Genomic DNA, 21,149 nt, shown 5'->3' on the forward strand with positions numbered 1-21,149 from the left:
GCGCAAAATGTTCCTCTAATATGTCCAATTTTCCTGAACAGATCTCTGGTCTTTCCTTTTCTGTTATCTTCCTCTATTTCTTTGCATTGTTCATTTAAGAAGGCCCTCTTGTCTCTCCTTGCTATTCTTTGGAAGTCTGCATTCAAGTTTCTGTAACTTTCCCTATCTCCCTTGCATTTTGCTTCCCTTCTCCTCTCTGCTATTTCTAAGGCCTCGTTGGACAGCCACTTTGCTTTCTTGCATTTCCTTTTCTTTGGGATGGTTTTCGTTGCTGCCTCCTGGACAATGTTACGAGCCTCTATCCAAAGTTCTTCAGGCACTCTGTCCACCAAATCTAGTTCCTTAAATCTGTTCTTTACTTCCACTGTGTATTCATAAGGGATTTGGTTTAGATTATACCTGAGTGGCCCAGTGGTTTTTCCTAATCTCTTCAGTCTAAGCTTGAATTTTGCTATGAGAAGCTGATGATCAGAACCGCAGTCAGCTCCAGGTCTTGTTTTTGCTGACTGTATAGAGCTTCTCCATCTTTGGCTGCAGAGAATATAATCAATCTGATTTCGATATTGCCCATCTGGTGATTTCCATGTGTAGAGTCGCCTCTTGTGTTGTTGGAAAAGAGTGTTTGTGATGACCAGCTTATTCTCTTGACAAAACTCTATTAGCCTTTGTCCTGCTTCGTTCTGAACTCCAAGGCCAAACTTCCCTGTTGTTCCTTTTATCTCTTGGCTCCCTACTTTAGCATTCCAGTCCCCTAGAATGAGAAGAACATCTTTCTTTGGTGTCAGTTCTAGAAGGTGTTGTAAATCTTCATAGAATTGTTCAATTTCAGTCTCCTCAGCAATGCTGGTTGGTGCATAAACTTGGATTATTGTGATGTTGAATGGTCTGCCTTGGATTCGTATTGACATCATTCTATCATTTTTGAGATTGTATCCCATTACAGCTTTTCCCACTCTTTTGTTGACTATGAGGGCTACTCCATTCCTTCTACGGGATTCTTGCCCACAATAGTAGATATGATAATCATCTGAGCTGAATTCGCCCATTCCTGTCCATTTTAGTTCACTGATGCCCAGGATGTCGATGTTTATTCTTGCCATCTCCTGTTTGACCACCTCCAGCTTCCCAACGTTCGGAGATCTTACATTCCAGGTTGCTATGCAGTATTTTTCTTTGCAGCATTGGACTTTCCTTTCACTTCCAGGAACGTCCACAGCTGAGCGTCCTTTCGGCTTTGGCCCAACCACTTCATTAGCTCTGGAGCTACTTGTACTTGTCCTCCACTCTTCCTCAGTAGCATGTTGGACGCCTTCCGACCTGAGGGGCCCATCTTCCAGCGTCATATCTTTTAGCCTTTTGTTTCTTGTCGCTCTGCTCAGCTCTTTTTTCTTGGTCTTACATTCCCTGTTGAACCAGAACCATTGAGCTTCATTCTTTCTGGGTGTGTAACGGTTAGGTGTGGTTTAAGTGTGAGAATTATGTCCTGGTAGACCTTGCAAATATTCTGGGTCCCCAGAAGAGCATGTTGTCGTAGCTCTTGGAGTTTATTGGTGCTCAGCATCTGCCTTATACTGTCATCAGTTTTAATAGACCATTTAAGCCTTTTCTCACCTAGAACGTGGCCCAGCATTTTATGGTCTGTTAATACCCCTGACTGATTTTGTTGGAATCTTAAAGACACTCTGAGGGGGAGATGGTCACTTTCTGGCCTGTCATCGATTGCTAGAGAGTATACATAAGGGAGAACAGCAGAAGATCCTATAACATAGTCTACCACACTAGCACCCTTATCTGTTAGAAAAGTGTAGCAGCCAAGTGAGGTGTCCAGGTAAGAGCCATTTAGGCATACAAGATGGAATTTGTAGATCAATTGAAAGAGGAATTTGCCATAGTTGTTGATTACCTTGTCTTGGGAGGTTCGGGAGGTGCTTTTATCCATGTCAAGCTCCAAGCCAAGGGCTTTTTCCATCATATAAACACTGTTTCCCATTCTAGCATTAAAGTCACCACAAATTATAAGAAGATGGTTGGGATATTCAGAAAGTAATGTATCAAGAATGTCCTCCAATTTAGCCCAAGCCTCTGAAGCAGTACCAATTATTCTCGGTGGGAGATAGACGTTGACACAGATCAAAGGACATGGTTTGCAGCCATGTATTGTTAGAACTTGGCAGTAGCTAGAGTTCAGTTCAGCTATCTCTGTTGCTTTCAAGTCAGTAGTGGAGGAAATTGAAATAGCCAAGCCCCCACTTCCTCGGCCTGAAGCTGAATTTTTTTGAGCTGGGAATTCCCATGTCCTATATCCCTGTAAATTTAAAGAGTCTTTCTCCAGAAGCCAAGTCTCTTGCAGGCAAATTATGTCAAATGTTTGGAGGTACTGCATGAAATCTGAGTCAGCCAATTTATTCTTCCATCCTGCAATATTCCAAGGTAGCAGATTCAGAGGCTGACATTGTATCTTATCTGATGTTAGTCAATCTTGGGAGAGGGCAGCTAGAGGGGCATATCTGTTGTCCAGGTGCCATTCAGAGTTAGACCTACTGGAAGTTCTGAAGTGACTGGGTAGGTGGCTCTTCCCCTTGGAGGTTTGATACATTCTGTGACTACTGGAAGACTTATTGACACCAATCCTTGGAGCCTCTCTTTTTTGTATTCTCTGGCTGTTACGTATGTTTGTGAAACCACGGGGTTGATTAATCAAGATATTATTGGGGGCAGATACATAAGGTGGACATACTTCTTTCCCTCTGTAGTTTAAGTTCGGCTCAGGGGGTGTAACACCGGCATGGGTGGGGGCATTTCTCCTGTGCCTGGAGTACTCATAATTAGAAGAGGGCTCAACAGTTCTTTCTGATTTTCCATGAGGTGTTGGAATCCTTTTAAAATTTACATTGAGTCCAGATTCATCAACCATTACCCTCCCATCAAAAGTACCCCTGTGATTCTCATCATACAGCTGTCTGTTTGTTTTGAATGGTCTTTGCAAGTTTTATTTTGCAGTTGACTTAAAATTTGGCTTACAGTGTATTATTTGCGTTCCCTATTTGAAAGATATTGGTATGTCTTCAAACTTATATATTAAGCTCCAAAAATGATAAGCATGTCCATTTTCTTTAAATGACAGATGCACTCTCCCCCTCCACATCTTAGGCTTTCTAGGATATATACAGGAACAATGCATATACATTAAGGGATCCCAATCTTTACCCAGAATGTCCAAGATATCCCGTGTTACATCGGTGTTAGTTTTCCATGTATTATTGGACCTTTTTAGAGGCGTTGTATATAGTAATATGACTTACAGTGTTAGTTGGTGAGACTGTAGTCTGTGGCTTCTCTGTTCCGGAGTCTACTTTTGTAAGAAGTCGTAGGTAGGTATTGTCCGGCTGTATGTTGTCCCTATCTGTAGGGGCTATAAATGAGGACTGTGGGCCATTTACGTCTGGGCTAGCATCTTGCCATTCATCAATTACTATGAAGTCTGCATTTGAAAGGGTCCTCAGGTCCTCAGTAGCTTTGCTTGCATTGCAATTCACAGCCTGAGTCTCTGGAACCTTTTCAGAGTTTGTGGCCAACTCTGTGTCCACCAACCTCTGAATAAGATGCTCTTCTTTTTGAGTTAGGCAGGGATTATTCTTGTTTATTTCTAGTATATGAGTCCCACTTCCTGAGTGATGGTAGTCTGAATTTGGGTTAGGGAATGTCCGGGGGGTGCTGCTGTCAAAATCCCCGTTTCTATCAGGGCGGCTATGAGTTGGAGAGTTGCTTTCAGGTCAAATATTTCTTGATGCAGTGCATGAAGTTTATCGAAGATGCTCTGAGTTGATTTTGCAGATAAGAAGCACTGGTCCTGCAACTGATTGTAGATAATTTTGATGTCCTCATTCTCAAGCCCACAAGATTTGTCTATCTGTTATTCTATGGTTACATTCCTTGGCTCGGTGTCTGATAAATTTGAATTTTTCTCAGGCAGGTCTGTTGATAAAATTGATGACCTTTCCTGCAATCCTGGGTCCACTGACCAATTGCCAATCAAGTAACCAAAAGGGTCTTGAGCCACCTCATTTCTTTGGGAATCTCTGATGGTCACGTTCAAATTTTGATTGTTTGAGATAGATGGAGTACTTGAGACATATTCTCTTGAAAACCTTTGCCCAGCGGAACTGGAAAAATCCTGTTGATTAATGGAGGTTAAAGGCACACAGAAGTCTACTGTAGCTCTTTGACTTTTGCTTCTGGGAGCATTGTTACTTCCAGCACGAGTTTTCTGGGCTCTAGTAACAACCATTGATAGTTTTTGTACGTGCTGTTGAATCACAGCTGCAACCAGGAAAGTTAGAGCCGTCTGCAAAACCTAGTACAAGTGATAGTGTGGTTTCTTTATTTCTTTATTACCTTGCCTTCTGTGGTGTCTCCTTATCAGATAGCTCAGGCAACTCCCAGTATTTGACTTCAACGTTTCTTTAAACAACTCACAGTATTGCAGCGTAGTTCCTGCACAGCCCTGAATTTTCCTTGAAAGAGTTTCAGTCCTTTCCAAACATTATGTTGCTGATAAACTCCCCTGGGAGACTCAACGTTTCTTGCTCTCTTTGGCTCCAGCCACCACCGGTAAGCAAAGTTCTTTTAATAAAACAACTTGGGCAGTTGAATACTTCATAGGTATTAAAAATAAAGATTAAAAAGGGAGCAGAGCTTGATACCAACGCTGTTCCTCCCTCCTACTAGAGATACAAACACTTCCAAGGCCTACCATAAATCTTCTGTCACTGGGCTGTCCACACAAAAAGGAAACACGCTCCAGCAAAATCCCATAAACAGCTTAAAAAAGTCCTCTGCTCCCTGTGATCATATTGCAGCAAGTGACTAGATTAGCAGCCTATCTATATTGTTAGACAGAAGTACTGTATATCATATTCTTGTATTGTGGTTCACTTCACTTTTTCACTGTGACCAGAATTCTAACCTTGTGCACTGCTTGCTGGTAAGTGAATTTTACTCCCCCCCCAAAAAAAAAACATAAGCAGAGGGACCCTGTCTTGTCATAAAGTCTGATACTTGAGCATCTTCTCTAAGATTCCTACAAACCTTTAGGTAAAATGAGAAGTCTGTGTTGAGTCATCCAATGCACACCGGTCATACTTTATGCTTACTGATAGCCCCAGTATGACACCTTGGACTTCGAAATCACTTTTCCCAGAAATGTTCTAATAATTGATAGAAAATGTTTCACAGGGAACAGGGACACCTGCTGCTGTGAGCCATGTGAGCTCACCGTTATCTGGAAGCCTTTGAGACAATTTACCACAAAACAATGGAGAACTGCTGGATAGCTACTGACATAGGCCTTGGTTTAGGTCAGTGGTTCTTAACCTTTGTTACTCGGATGTTTTTGAACTGCAACTCCCAGAAACCCCAGCCAGCACAGTTGGTGGTGAAGGCTTCTGGGAGTTGCAGTCCAAAACTCTGGAGTAACCCAAGGTTAAGAACCAGTGGTTTAGGTAACTGGCTGTGCAGCCAGAGTTCAGAGTTTGATTCCCTACTGTGCCTCCTTGACAGGGGCTGGGCTCAATGATCCCTACCAGCTCTGTAGTTCTAGGTTGTTGTTGTTGTTGTTAAACTCCAGGCACACTCAAAATCATAAAAACATGGAATGATCTTATATAACAGTCACAAGTTTTAACCAAAAACCTAAATATTTGTTAATATCGGCACAGTATGTATGCTTTTTCTAATATTACCAGTTTTTGTAGCTCAGATGGTGTGGTTTCTGAGATCTGCAACTGCTTATATTATTGTGTTAAATTTCTTGATATTGTTCCCAAAGCCCCAATGACCACTGAAGTGTGTTTCTTCCAGAGGCGAGATGTTTTGATTGCCAGGTCTCTGTACTTTGTTAGTTTTTCCAGTTCTTTATTTTCAACTTTGCATCCCCTGCAATTGCAATGCCAATGATCCAGACATTTCTTCATTCTATTATTACTATGTCTGGTGTGTTATGCTCAAGGTGTCTATCAGTTTGGATCAGGAAATCCCACAAGATCTTGACTTCCTCCTTTTCTGACACTTTTTCTACCTAAAGTTCCCATGGGTTTTTGGAGGCTGACAAGTTATACAGTATTTTGTTTGCACAATGACCAGTGCACTAACATTGCCATTCTATCATGTCTAACTTTGCAATCTGTTTGTGCAATCTTTGGGCATTCACAGAGGAGGTGTGACACAGTTTCATCTTTTTCTTGGCAGAGTTAGCATTTGCTGTTAGCACTTTAAAAAAATAGGATAAAAATTGAAGCTGATTATAGGGACAAATTGTTGACTTGGACGTCTACACATTTAGTATAGTTAGCAGCTGTTAACCAAGTGGTTAAAATGCAGTGCTGCAGCCAAGACTCTTCTGATAACCTAAGTTCAATCCTAGGTTCAGGTAGCAAACTCAAATTTGACTGAGCTTTCCATCCTTCCAAGTTCAATAAATTGAATACCTAGCTCACTAGGGAAGGAGGGCAATGTGTAGCCTGCATAATTAACCTGTAAACCACCCAGAGAGTGCTTTAAGTGCTATGAGATAGTATATAAGCAACACACTTTGCTTTGCTTTAACTGTGGATCTGATCACATGTTAAGACAAATACGTACTTTCTTCTCTTACATTATCTCTCCAAGTGTACAAATTTTAATAGAGTTGGAAGTACCATACTCAGTTAGATTCTTTCTTAACTACAGAAAGTATATTTGTACTGTGATCAATGGTTCCATCAATGGCCAGAGTTAATAATTTACAAAGATGTAAATATTTTCATCTGTTGCAGTAGAATATCAGTCATTTAGTATCTTTAAGACTAGCAAATTTATTAAAACAAGAGCTTTCACAGACTACAACCTACCTTCTCCAATGCTGCGAGTACGATCTCAAAAGTTCATGTATATACTGTATACAATGTATCTTGGCCAAGATCCAATAATATACTTTGGGATTCAGTAGTAAGCTTTGGCATATCCTGCAGCTCTCTATAGCGCTAAATCAAAATAAAACACTGCCCCAGATGATTTCCAGGTCTTCTAGATCAGGATTTCAAGGTCCATAAAGGAAGAAAGGGTTTCCAGTTTGGGCAGAAGCACAGGAACACCGCAGAAACACACACTGGGTTCTAGTCAGTGTTGGAGAGTGGGATGTTGACATGGAACATGTATAATTATATTGTTAACCATTAACTTCACTGATGGTAGATAGGAAAGACAGCATGTGATAACCACCCATTCACTGAAGCTTTGTCAAAGTGTAAAGCAGAGGAGAGCAATATATGGTTCTCCGGATATTATTGGATTATAGCTTTCATCGGCCAGCACAGTTAATTTAGCTGTGAGAGGAACTGTGGAAGTTCTGGTTTAACAATATCTATAGGTTTCTCACTCCTGTTGGAAAGCAATGCAGAATCCTGTATATGAAAGGCTAGCTGTGTGGCTCTGTTGTACTGAAACCACACAATGTCAATAATAATGAATAATGCTAATTAATTTTCAGACACATGTGCCTGAGGAAATGGACTGCAAGCAACCCATGAAGCTCTTGGTGAAATAAACTGGTTGGTCTTAAAGAAGCCAGGATACTTTTGTTTTTATATGCTTGTGCCAAAACAGACTAAAATGTCAATCACCTGTCAGTAGCCATACTGTATAGCTGTACTCTGTGCAGCTATATAGTATGTTTTAACTTCTAAATTTACTCTGATCTGCAACCTTTTGCATTCTTCAATCACCCAAACTTCTAGCTTATAAAAAGCAAAGCAAAAATGTGTGCTGCTTTTATACTGCCTCATAGCACTTAAAGCACTCTATGGGCGGTTTACAAGTTGATTATGTAGGTGACACATTGCCCCATCCCCCAGCAAGCTGGGTACTCATTTTACCAACCTCAGAAGGATAGAAGGCTGAGTCAACCTTGAGGCGGCTACCTCGGATTGAACCCCAGATCCTGAGCACAGTTTTGGATGCAGTACTGCAGTCTAACCACTGTGCCACAAGGCTCCTCCATGTATCTGAGAAAAATGTATACAGTATATGTGTGTGTGTATATATACATATATGCATATATATATGTATATACTCCATGTATCTGAGGAAAAGTCAGTCAAAGTGAGGATTGTAAAAAGCAGTCACAAAAGCACCACAAGACTGTTATTCGAACATCATTTCCTGTTATTGCATTTGGTCCTCTTGAGACCAAGGCGGTCCTAGAGATGTAACAATTCTGAAAATTCCCATTTTTTCTGGAAAAAAACCCAGGAAAAACGTTTTTTCCCTTGGGGAAAAATGGTAATTTTTAGAAATTTTACGTCTCTAGGTGGTCCTATGAAGGGTGGAACCCTAATTTATCTTGAGTAGTTTTGTACAGTATATTCCTTCCAGGCATATCTCCTGCCCACTTCAACTGAAGATAAAGCATTAAGGAATAGGGCCCTGGCTGCCTAAGCACCTTCGTTGGCAGAGGCCTTTCTTGCCCGACACTCACCTGCGTCCCTTCAGTGAGCTACAGCACCATTTTCAGCCCATCCTGAAGCATTCACAGGGACAACGCAAGTAGCGAGCTCTCGAGGCAGCGTCCTCGTGATGACCATTGGGCCACACAGCTCCCCATGGTTTCAAGCGGATCTGACTCCCAGCCGTAGCTGGGCTTGGTAAGGAGGAAGATTGGGTTAGATCTTCACAGCAGGCACAAAGGCAACGAGTAGCCTTACCGCTGCCCACCAAGGGGATGAAGAGCCGCCCTCACCTTCAACTCCTTCAACTCCTACACGCTTGGCCGAGGACCCGGTCCTCGCTCTTGAGGACTAGCCTCTCGCATTCCGGGTGGCGCTTTGTCTTCTCCTCCTTGAGGGGCCAATTCAGTGCAAAGGCCCCACCCCGCCCTGAACTTCGCATTTTCTGCTTTCGAGGGTCCCCCGCCCCCCGACACACACACGTTGGGCTGCGGAAGCACGGCCGCCTTCCGCCGCTCGCCTAGCAGTTTTGCCGCGTCCTGGACGAAGGAGAGACGACCGACTGTCTCAGGCCCAAGAATACTTCGCTCCCAGGCCGGCTCGCCTGGCCAGGGGTCGTCAAGCCCTCCTTGGGGGCGTCTGGGCAACGCAGTCCGGACCGTTCGCTCAGGTGTAGGTTGGGCAGGGCAAGGCAGGGCAGGAGCGGAGGGCCGCCGCTGACGAAAACGAGCGCAGCGACTGACGCTGGCGCTGCCCCCTCGGCTAAGATGTCCGAGAGCGAGGTTGCCTCAGAGTGGCTGCGGCGCCGGGGGGCGGGAAAGCGGGGCGCGGGAGGGGGAGGCTGGTCGAGGAAAGTTGCCCTGCCCGAAGGGAGGAGGAGGGCGTTCTCCGAGCGAAGACTGGGTGCTTGGACAAGCCTACGCTCGGTCTTCCTTCCTCATCCTTGGTGAAACTTGGCGGCGACCGGAGCGGCGGCGGCGGCGGCGGGGAAATCTGGAACGCCTCTCCTTAGATCGGGCGCTGAGTCCTGACACCGCACAGGGTAATCCTACCCCTCTGCACCCGGAAGTTATGTGCCGTCGAACGGCAACCCTGAGAGAGCTTTCCAAGTATATCTAGGATCTCTCAGCAGTGGTTTTGCCAAGGGGTTTGAACGCAAGGCTCCTGTGTGTTCTGGTCCCTCATTCTATCTACTTCTACACCATACTGGATTTTATTCAGAAGTCCCACCATGGCCTAAATCTTATCACAAGTCCCACTGAATCAGTTCTTGAATGGTCAATCGACACTAATATATAAAGTCTTGTTGTTCCAGTGGAGCTACTGTATTCTGGATGGAACAAGGTTGATTCGATTTAGGCTTCGGGGACTTTCCACTTAAAATACACTTTTGCGGGGAATGAATAGAATGATGCAATGACACCACCCATTGCAGAATAGTAGTGGAAGGGGGTCCTCAGGCTCAGGAATGCATGGCTTCAGCCTGCCTTTACCTTCCTTCTTCTGAAAACTACCTTTCCCACTACCGTTCCTGAACAAGAGGTTTTAGAGTTATAAATTAACACAACAGTGAAGTAGTACTCAGTGGAACTTCCTTTTCTTCGCGAGGAAGCAATTGCACAAGAAAAGCCTTATCCGGACGCAGCCAGTTTCTACTTTGAAGTAAAAATCCCACTGAACAGCTTTAGGAGAGAAGGGGGAAGTCGTTAATTGCAGAAAAAACGTTCCCCTGTAGTTGACGTCATCCTTCTGCAGGCTTAGATTCTGCAGGACAGTGTTCATTCAGAAGAATTCAACAACTTCCATGTTGAGAATAAAGAAATCAGACTGTCTGTCACAGTCCCCAGTTAAACGAAAACATTTAACAATTTTCTCTACATTGGTTCAGTCCTCAGACAAAATGGAAATTATAGCCAGGAAATCAGAAGACTGAAATGGAGAGGAGCAACTACTGTAGGAAAGAATTAGAAAGGACACAAGTGAGGGATCACCTGTCTATGGCAGTGATTTCCAACCTTGGGTATCCAAGGTTTTCTTGGGACTTCTACTTCCAGAAACCCCAACCAGCACAGCTGGTGGTGAAGGTTTCTGGGAGTTGCAAGTCCAAGAACACCTGGGTTAACTAAATCAAGTGAAATCCAAAGAAACAAAACAAAACAAACAAAAAAGACAATATATGGCACTTTAAAGACTATTATAGTTTAATGTAAGCTTTCATGGACATTTCCACTTTGTCGGTCATAAAGAAACAGGATGAAATGTTGAATGAAATATAGATGAAATATCAGTCATTGGTTACATGCGGTAATTAGGCCTACAGTATATTTGTTTTCGGGTCCTGTTGTAAAATTTCTTCAAGAAGACAGAAAAAAACACCAGATCTGAGCAGGGGTGAGAGGCAGGGGAAAGAGAGAGGAGAGAGAGAGAAGGGCTGGAGGGGGGAATTTGAAGAGGCAATTAAACCTCAAGAGGGAAAAGAAAGAATGAAATAAGTTAGCAGAGGAATCATGCATGTTTAATGTAGGGAATATAGACAGTTTTTACCTTGCTTAGAGCCTTCTGATGAGAGATGGGCTTGGTAGTTGTGAAGAAAATAACAGTGGCAGTGAATAACAGCAAGAGTGTTACATTTGGTATAAATTTTATCTCCACTGTTTCCCACTGTATTCTTGATTCTGTTCTAAAATAGTGACTTTCAAGTCTTCCACAAAGTGACCTGGTAGACTGAAAAAGTTGGAGACAGGTTTATGTGTATTGTGGTTTCTGATGTCAGATTTCTGGCCGTTGATCCATTTCCGTAGAGATTGTCCTGTTTATTTAGAGTAGTGTGCAGAGGGGAAAGGGTTGGCAAAAGACAGCATAGATCACAATAGCTGAGGAACAAGTGAAAGTCCCCGTGATATTGTGTGTGGCATTGTTAGGTCCTGTGATTGTGTTACCAGAATATAGGTGTGGGGGTGGAGTTGGCATGTGGGTCTGTGGCAGGGTTTAGGCCCCCTATCTGTGTTCCTGTTTTGTGGTCCATTGTGTGTTAGTATTTGTTTAAAGCTGGGGGTTGTCTTTCTGGTGGTCCCTAGGCTAGTATGAGTCTCCCACCAAGGGCTTTGGAGAGTGAACTATTCTTGTCAAGGATGGGTTGGAGATCACTTAGTATGTGTGTGAGTGGTCTCAGCTGTGAACTGTAAGTGAAAAATAGTGGTGTTCTGTCCTTTTGTCTTCTGGGCCTATCTTGTAGCAGGTTACTTCTAGGTATCTGTTTTGCTTTATTGATTTGTTCCTTAATCATATGGGGTGGGTCTGAGGAATTGTATAGATCCTTGAGTTTGGAGTCTCTATCCTATGGGCCAGAGCATTTGTATTTAAGGGCTTGGCTGTACACAATGGATTTTGTTGTGTGTTCAGGATGGAAGCTGGAAGAGGTGTACAGTATTGATTGGTGGGTTTCCTGCTATAGTATGGTGCTTAGATGTCCATGTTATCGTCTCATAAGGGTGTTAGAAAAGGCATCTGTTGCATAGATTGTTCTAGGGTGAGGTTGATATTCAGGTGAAACCTCTGATTTAGGTATGGTGGGTATGGTGTTTTAGATTATAGTATATGGATATAAAGGCAGACCAGTGAAAAATGCTGACAGGAAAAATAAATAATTTAACATGTGCTCTCGGAGGAAACTTTCATGGATCTCACGGACCATCAGAAAGACAAATAAACTGATACTAAATCAAAACAAGCATCGCTTCTTCCTAGAAGGTGAAAATATTAAAATGAGCCCATTCTATTTTGGACAAATGATAAGACAACATTCAATGGAAAATATAATAATGCTATAAAAAGTTGAAAACATTAGGCTAGAGGAAGATCTAACATGAGATGGATTAATTTATAAGGGAAGTCATAGCTTTTAGTTTGAAGTGGCTGAAGGGAACTGCTAACCTTTTAGAGGTTATTATTTATACCATTTCCATAAGCTGGAGATGATCTGGTGAAACATAACAAGAGGTAACACATAGTTACTTTCAAAGCCTACTTTTAAAGGGCATTTTAGAGGCTCTTTTAATAAGAACTTTTCAGATTTTATAATATCTGTGTACAGTATTAATCCTGACTCCTGACTTGTAGAAGGAATCAGTATTATATGTAAACCACAAGGTGTTTCTTTAAACTGAGTGTGAATATATGACTAGCCAGGCATTTAATGATGTTCAGCTAATGAAATTTTATATTTGCAGTGATTTTGATTCATATATCTTACAATATTCACTTACAATGAGAAAATTAGTTTCTTCAGTGTTTTTCTGGCTTTAAAGGAGCCGTGTAGCAATAGCTTAACCAATAGTTAGAAAAACAGAGGGTGACAGTTGTAAAGTTGAAGCCAGCACTTTGCAGGACCTGACTATATGTGTGTACTTTGGCACGTATGCACATACTTTTTGAAGTATACGGAATTATATTCATTCTGAAGCGAAAAGTAAATAACAGGATTGGTTCACATCCTCTTGAAATCTCAACCCTACCTGCACATTTTTAAAAATTTTTCTTCTACTACAGTCCTGTTGAACAAATGTGAGGGGAAGGGAAATGGTATAACTTACAGTGGCAAATTGCTACTGAATGCTGTGATCAATAGGGAAGCACACAGTCTAAACAGGAGAAAATAAAGACAAGGTGAAAACATTATACTGAAGGCCTATACAGAAGAGATTAAAGGATGACACTCCTTTGAAGAAGAATCTTATGATGGAGAACCCACAGTTCTAGAAAGTGAAGTGAATGCTACTCTGAAAGCACTGAGAAGAAATTGATCACCAAAGGATAGATGGAATATTAATAGAACTCTTTCAAGCCACAGAGATTGAATCTGTCAATACTGATTAACTTCTACTATAGCCATTTTAAAATAACTGAGAATCGTCTACAGTGGTGCCTCAACTTACGAATGTCCCGACATACCGCCGTTTCGAGTTACGACCAGCTCCAGCCACAAAATTTTGCTTCGACTTGCGGCCAGAACTTGAGTTACAACCAGAAAAGGCAGGGAAAAAAGACAGGGAATTCAAATTGCTAACCATTGGTAGGCGAAGAGGCAGCTTCTTTGTAGTTCTTTTGCCCCAACGGTTAGAGTGAGTGTGATTGGAGGAGGCCTGGTAAAGTAAGGTGCTGCTTTCTGCTTTTTAAAAACTGTTCTGGGTGGGTTTTGCAGCATGGTTTTGGGCTGGGTGGTGGGATTATGTTTCTATGCTGTGATGGGTCTTGGGGGGGGTTTGTTTGTTGGTTGGTTTTTTCCCATTTCCAATGGGGGTTTTCTCCCATTTCTGATGGGACTTGGGGGTTTGTTTGCTTTTGGGGGTTTTTCCCCCCATTTCTGATTGGTCTTGTGGGATTTGTTTCCTTTTTGGTTGTTCCCCCTCTATTTCCAATCGGGCTTGTGGGGTTTGTTTGCTTTTTGAGTTTTTCCCCCCTGTTTCCGAAGGGTCTTGCACAGTTTGCTTGCTTTCTGCTTTGCTTTTTGCATTTCCGAAGGGTCTTGCAGGATTTGCTTGCTTTCTGCTTTGCTTTTTGCATTTCTAAAGGGTCTTGCACAGTTAGTTTGCTTTTCTTTCTTTTCCCCCCTTCGGCTGGAATGGATTAATCGTGTTTCGATGGGTCTTGCAGTGTTTTGCGGTGTGTGTTTTTTGGTCATTTGTTCTTCGGCTGGAACAGATTAATTGCATTTCAATGCATTCCTATGGGAAATGGTGCTTCGACTTATGACCATTTTGAGTTATGACCCGAATTCCGTAACCAATTAAGTTCGTAAGTCGAGGCACCACTGTAATTTTATCTTCCTTCTTCTTGTTAAAAACCCCACATTTTATTCTTAATGCAACATCTTAGTGTTATCAACATGATATTCTGTTTCCACATGATGGGCAGAAGATTGCATTACTAACAGGAATGAGAGATGAAAAATGATTTTTCTGCCTTTTGAAAACCAAAGGGAATACATGTGACAACCCCAGACCTACTGGGATATGCCACAGTTTAACTAAGCTGCCACCAACCATTCCCTGTAAGGAGTCACACAGACCAGGAATGGATTTTTAACAAATAAAGGAATAAGGTTTATTTAAATAACACACAGGGAAAATAAAATGATCAAGTGAATAAGATACAGTAACGTGGCTTAGTCTCAATCATACATACACCAGTTTGGTTCACACAGAACACCTTTAAATAAAGCACAGACCCTGAACCTATCAGTTCTGGCTTCCCATACAGACACCTGAACCTATCAGGTAGGCACTGACTGACACACAGTAGTACCCTGTCTGACACACAGACTCCCACACCAGCTTCTTCTCTCCAGCTTCTTCTTCTAAACTTCTCCACACAAGCTCCACATATATATACAGTACAGCCCCTCCTCCTGATGTCCCGCCTTCCACTCCCCATAGGATGGAACTTTCCCTCCAAACCCATGCCAGACAGGTAACATCAGTGCTGTATGTAACACCTCCCCTCTTTATAAGTTGTTTTGTAGGGGGAAAGCTAAAGTGCTTTTCTCCAAAAAACAACCTGGATCCAAAACATACAAAAACAGTTATACCATAACATACAATACCATACTTACTCTAGGATAAACATATCAATTAGGCATTTAAACATTTACCATTTACAATACATCAAGTTACCTTTATTCATACAAACCAAGCATGTTTAATAAACAAGTACATTTAACCTTTGGTCACCAAAATATATACATAGTCCATGTTTCTTTCGTCGTCTTCATTCTTCGGGTCTTCTTGACAAGGCGTCAGCAACACAGTTCACTGACCCTCTGACCACCTTCACTTCAAAGTCATAGTCTTGCAGGTTTAAAGCCCACCTCATAAGTTTACTATTGTGGGTTTTCATTGTCTTTAACCATTGCAGTGGTGAATGGTCAGTGCACAGAATAAAATGTCTTCCCCAGATGTAAGGCTTGGCCTTCTGGATCGCGTAGACTATGGCCAGGCACTCCTTTTCCACGGTTGCCAAATGTCTCTCACCTTTCTGGAGTTTCCTACTCAGGTAGGACACTGGATGCTGGTCACCATTTTCATCCTCCTGGCAAAGAACTGCTCCTACCCCGCTGTTAGACGCATCGGTGTAGATGATGAACTCCCGGTCGAAGTCTGGAGCACGCAGCACTGGATAGTTGATGAGGGCCTCCTTCAACCTCTGGAACGCCTCCTCACAGTCGCTGGTCCACGGGATGCGGTCATCAGTCTTCTTCCGCGTCAGATCGGTCAGCGGAGTCGCTATCTCGCTAAACCTCGGGATGAACTTTCTGTAGTAGCCCACCAACCCAAGAAATGATTTGACTTTTTTCTTGGTGTTGGGTCTGGGCCAATCACGAACTGCTTCTATCTTGGCCTCTAGGGGTTTGATCACTCCTCCCCCTACCATGTGACCCAAGTATTTTATTTCTGGGCTACCCAGCTGCAGTTTGTTCTCTTTGCAGAGCCTAGGCCAAAGCACTTCCTCCCCTGGGTTAAAGCGCCTCTCCCCGGCTCTCTGGTCATCCCAAGCTTTCTTTCTGACCTTTTGAGCTTGCAGGTTCTCTGCTGCTAGCTCTAGGTTTCTCTTTAGGTCATTCCTTAAAGAGTCTATATATGTCACAACATCTTGTGGGTCATCCTGGGTGATCTGCTCCCAATTTTGTTTGATTAAATCGAGTGGCCCTTTCACCCTTCTCCCAAACAAAAGTTCAAACGGACTGAACCCGGTACTGGCTTGTGGCACTGATCGATAAGCAAACAAAAGGGATTGCAGCTTCTGGTCCCAATTGTTTGGATTCTCTGCCAAGTAAGCCCTAATCATGCGCATCAGAGTCCCATTGAACTTCTCCGTTAACCCATTACTTTCGGGATGATAGGCAGTGGTTTCCTTGTGTTTAATTCCACAGATTTGCCATAACCGTTTCATGAGCTTCGATGTAAACGATGCGCCCAAATCTGTGATTATTTCTGAGGCGAATCCCATCCTGGACATATACCCCACCAAGGCATCTGCCACTGTGTTAGTTTCAATGTTAGACAAGGGAATGGCTTCAGGGTACCTCGTGGCATGGTCCACAATGGTGAGAATGAACCTGTTCCCCCTCTTTGTGGCCTTGGGCAAAGGTCCCACAATATCCACCCCTATACATTTGAACGGAGTGTCAATCACAGGCAAAGGGCACAACTTTGCTTTGGTCCTGTCACGGTTATTCCCCTGCCTCTGACACACATCACATTGTTTACAGAACTCTTTGATCTGCTTCCCTATTTCAGGCCAGTAAAAATTCTGTGTGATTCTCTGTTGTGTTTTGTTCACCCCTAAGTGCGCAGCAAACATGTCAGAGTGCCCCCTTTGTAAGATCATGGGGCGATACTTTTCAGGTACCACTAGCTGACTTCTGATCCCATCTCCCCCTTTTGAGATATTCCTCAGGGTCTCTCTATATAAAATTCCCTTTTTCTCTCGAAATCTCACTGGGGTTTCAGGTGTTAGCTGGGCGTCTGTCACCTGTTCAAAACACTTTTGGAGAGTGGCGTCTGCCTTTTGCTCTTGGCCAAATTTGCTGTTGGTGGTTAAGGTTTCCACCACAGCCTCGGAACTCCCCCCACCTGCTTCCATCTCGGGCTCATCAGTACCCCCCTGAACTGTCCCCGTGGTGGCTTGTGAGCGTGTAATCACTAGCACCCGTTTCACATGTTCAGCCAGGTCATTTCCCACGAGCACGGCTGCTGGCAGAGTCGATGAAATCGCTAGCCGCCAAACTCCCCTCCAGCCTTGAAAGTTCACAGGTACCTCAGCTACTGGCAGCGAGATCACCTGTCCCTCAATCCCTGCCACCTTTAGGCTCCCATTCGGGATTATATACTCCCTAGGAATAATATCTGGATGGCACAGGGTCACCTGGGAACAAGTATCCCTTAGCCCCCTATACTGATGGTCAAGTATTCCTACGTCCACCCCTGCGGTTTCAAACAACTGCGAATCTGTTCTCACTAGTAAGCAGCGCTTGACCTCCACAAGAGGACCATTTTCCTCAGCCTGATCAGCAGATGTAACTGTTCCAGATTGAGTAGCCATGGCAACAGGCTCCCTCAGTGACAAGGAGCTTTGCTCTTTCTGGACACAGAACACAGCTTTTGGCTTGGTTCCACTCAAATCATGAGGCACATTTCCTTTTAGCTGCTTTAATTTCTCACACTCTGAGATTAGATGGCCCTTTCCTTGACAGAAATAACATTTTCTGCTGTATTTTGAGTCTTTCTCATCTGGTTTTGGTTTTCCCTCCAAAATCTGAGGTCTTGGTTTCGTGTCTGAGGGCTTCCCTTCACCATGGGTCCCTCCCCCTTGCTGGTTTCTCCCTGGTCCCTGAGAGTACTTGCTGTAGGTTTCTTTAAGTTTACCTATCGATTTCCCCTCACCTAAGGGCTTTCTTATTTGGGAAATAAAATCTGCGATCTCTGCCGCTTCTGCCACAGATTTCGGTTTCCTTTCCCTCACCTGGAACTTCAGTTCCCCATGCAGGACTGAATAAAACTGTTCCAGCGCTATCAGGTCTTTGAGCTGCTGGAAGGTCTCTGTTCCCTCCTGAGATAGCCATTTCTCTAGCAGCCTCACCAGTTGGGCCCCCACTTGGGTAAAAGTCTGCTCTGGTTTCTTTGTGAGTGACCTGAATCTTTGCCTCAGCTGTTCCGCATTTATCCCATGTCTGGCAAACACCAGTTTTTTAAACTCTGCGAAATCTTTTAGCAGTTCCTCTGGCATCTCTGCATAGACTTCTGCCAGGCTGCCACTGATTAAAGATCGCATAATGGTCATCTTCTCAGTTTCCCTTACTGAGAAGTCCACAAACGCTCTTTCCACGAGGGAAAAGAACACCTCAGGGCAATCTCCCTTGTGGTACACAGGGAATTTCTTCAGGTCAGCTTTAGACAATTGGCCTCCCTCAGAATCCCTATTGTTATTATTGTTCTGGTTCATCAGTTCCAATTTTCTTAACTCAAACGCCATCCTTTCTTTTTCCAGAGCAATTTTCTCTCTCTCCCTCTCCATTTCGAATTGTCTTTGCCTCTCCCTTTCCTCCCTCCTTTCTCTCTCTAATCTTTCCTCCATTTCCCTCACCCTCAGTTCATGCTGTTGGGCTAGGAGCATTTTTCTGAGTTCTGGGTTCTGTTCTCCCGTGCTGTCATCCTGCACTGAGCCAAATTCCTCCTCAGAACCTTGGTCCACCTGGGGTTCCCTCACTTCACCCATTTCTGCCATGTGGCTTCGAGTCAAGGGCATAATCCCCCCCCCCCCAGAACAGGCTGCTTTCAAAAGTCAAGCCTCAAAATAAAGCGACCACTTTTTTTTTCCCCCTCAGAACCAGCCTTCTATAGATTGCTGCTGTTCTTTCAGCACTAACTTGCAACTGTTGCCAGCCAGAGTCCACCCCCCTCTGCTAGGCCTCTCAGCAGACAGGCTAGATCACTGCTACTTCACTCAGCTTTGCCTCAGCCTTTTCCCGCCAAAACAGGTTGCCTCAGAGCTCCCTAATCTAGTCCCCAATCTGAGGTTACACGTTCTTCCACTAGCCTACCTCCCCGTGAGGTAAGCCTAGAAGATTACCTACGCGCTCTCAGATTGTCCCTGACTAGACCCCCCTTGCTCTGGGCACACTTGCCAAGGCTTTGCTGGACCACTGGACAACTGGACCAGTCGTATCCCACACGCTGGACACCAATCAATGTGACAACCCCAGACCTACTGGGATATGCCACAGTTTAACTAAGCTGCCACCAACCATTCCCTGTAAGGAGTCACACAGACCAGGAATGGATTTTTAACAAACAAAGGAATAAGGTTTATTTAAATAACACACAGGGAAAATAAAATGATCAAGTGAATAAGATACAGTAACGTGGCTTAGTCTCAATCATACATACACCAGTTTGGTTCACACAGAACACCTTTAAATAAAGCACAGACCCTGAACCTATCAGTTCTGGCTTCCCATACAGACACCTGAACCTATCAGGTAGGCACTGACTGACACACAGTAGTACCCTGTCTGACACACAGACTCCCACACCAGCTTCTTCTCTCCAGCTTCTTCTTCTAAACTTCTCCACACAAGCTCCACATATATATACAGTACAGCCCCTCCTCCTGATGTCCCGCCTTCCACTCCCCATAGGATGGAACTTTCCCTCCAAACCCATGCCAGACAGGTAACATCAGTGCTGTATGTAACAATACACACTTTGAATTGCTAGAGAACATGCAACCTCTTTTACTTTTCTCTCACTTAATAATCAGCTCAAGTTGTGCTGTCTGTCACTGGGGCTCACATGATCAAAAATCTGAGGACTTTCTGATCCTCCTCCCCCTCCTCTGTCACTGTCCTCAATTCCTTTTTTAATACAGTTTTCAGTTTTCCCAAGAATAGTATATTGTTGCAAGAGGTGCCTGTTGTCATGCCAAGTGTTTTGAGGTGATTTTATCTTGAATGGCTATTAAGAGCCATTAGCTTTTCAAAAGACCTTATTTGCTAACATAAACTGACCAATCTGCCTGCATTTTTGGATTCTTTTTGCAGAGATGTGCTATGAAAACTGTCAAGATGCCACCTGCACATCCAGATTCATAAGCCCATTCTGATTTTCAGTCTCTCGGTCAGTTTGAGTTTGGACAAATGGCCTTAGGAAAGGAAGAACATTTTATTCTACCACTGTATGAGGTGCTTTCTCCCTGCAGAGGCCATGGACTGCTAAGCAGTCAAGACAGCAACATTAGATTCTCTTTCTCGTAATGCATTGTGGGACACTTGTTTGTAGTTTGAGAGATTTAACTTGGATAAGGATGACGCTGAATCAGTAGAGATAGAAGGCATTAAGCTTAATTGAACAAACTACAGTGGTGCCTCGCTTAGCGAGTGCTCCGTTTAGCAATGAAATCACTTTGCGACGCATTTTTTGCAATCGGGAACCAAGCATCGCAAAGCGACTGTTTTAAAACAGCTGATTGGTGGTTTCAAAATGGCCACCGGCTAAACAAAATGCTACCCGCTGTTTTCTGGGATGGATTCCTCGCTTAAGAGGCACCAGAAATGGCCGCGCTATGGAGGATCTTAGCTGAACGGTCAGTTTTAAGTCCATAGGAACGCATTAATTGCGTTTCAATGCGTTTCTATGGGGTTTTTTATTTTATTTTATTTTATTTTATTTTATTTTATTGTGACATTTTCGTTCTGCAGCGATTTTTGCGGAATGAATTAACGTCGCAATGTGAGGCACTATTGTATTAGAGAATATTTTGAGCAGCTCTTGCTGTGATGGAAGAGTCCTGAGCAGATCTTTTGTTGACCACATGCAGTCCCATGGAAGTCCTGGTGGACCATTTTAAAAAAAAGGAAGCCTGGGACAACTACTCCCCCGCATACACACACCTGGTGCTGTCATTCTAGATGAGCAAAGAGGGCTTTTGATAGACATGCATACGGGTCTTGTACATAAATTTGTTACATACTTGGGTATTGGCTTTATCACTAATTCACCAGGGAAGCTACTGGGCGCTGTGCCAGACATTTTAGAAAGGAGCATGAAACAAGAAGGTGTGTAATGAATGTCGGTAAGTGAAAGACTCGTTAATGTGCTCAATAATGTGCATCAT

The 21,149-nt window shown here is 43.5% G+C and overlaps 1 protein-coding gene and 1 long non-coding RNA gene across 10 annotated transcripts in view; both read right to left on the reverse strand.

Moving 5' to 3' along the window:
- The window catches only part of TLR5 (toll like receptor 5), an 83,433-nt gene extending 69,497 nt beyond the window's left edge, over window positions 1–13,936 (reverse strand). For 6 of the 9 annotated variants that reach the window (XR_013540354.1, XR_013540353.1, XM_020786625.3 and 3 more), the window contains exon 1: window positions 8,513–13,936. The gene's annotated coding sequence lies outside the window, so the exon portion shown is untranslated. The other 3 variants (XM_078382975.1, XM_078382974.1, XM_020786626.3) reach the window with 3 other exon arrangements.
- The window catches only part of LOC144585798 (uncharacterized), a 338,116-nt gene that overhangs the window by 312,432 nt on the left and 4,535 nt on the right, over window positions 1–21,149 (reverse strand). The gene's annotated exons all lie outside the window — the stretch shown is intronic.

Source organism: Pogona vitticeps, chromosome 1 (assembly GCF_051106095.1).
Source record: "Pogona vitticeps strain Pit_001003342236 chromosome 1, PviZW2.1, whole genome shotgun sequence".
Lineage (NCBI taxonomy): Eukaryota > Metazoa > Chordata > Lepidosauria > Squamata > Agamidae > Pogona > Pogona vitticeps.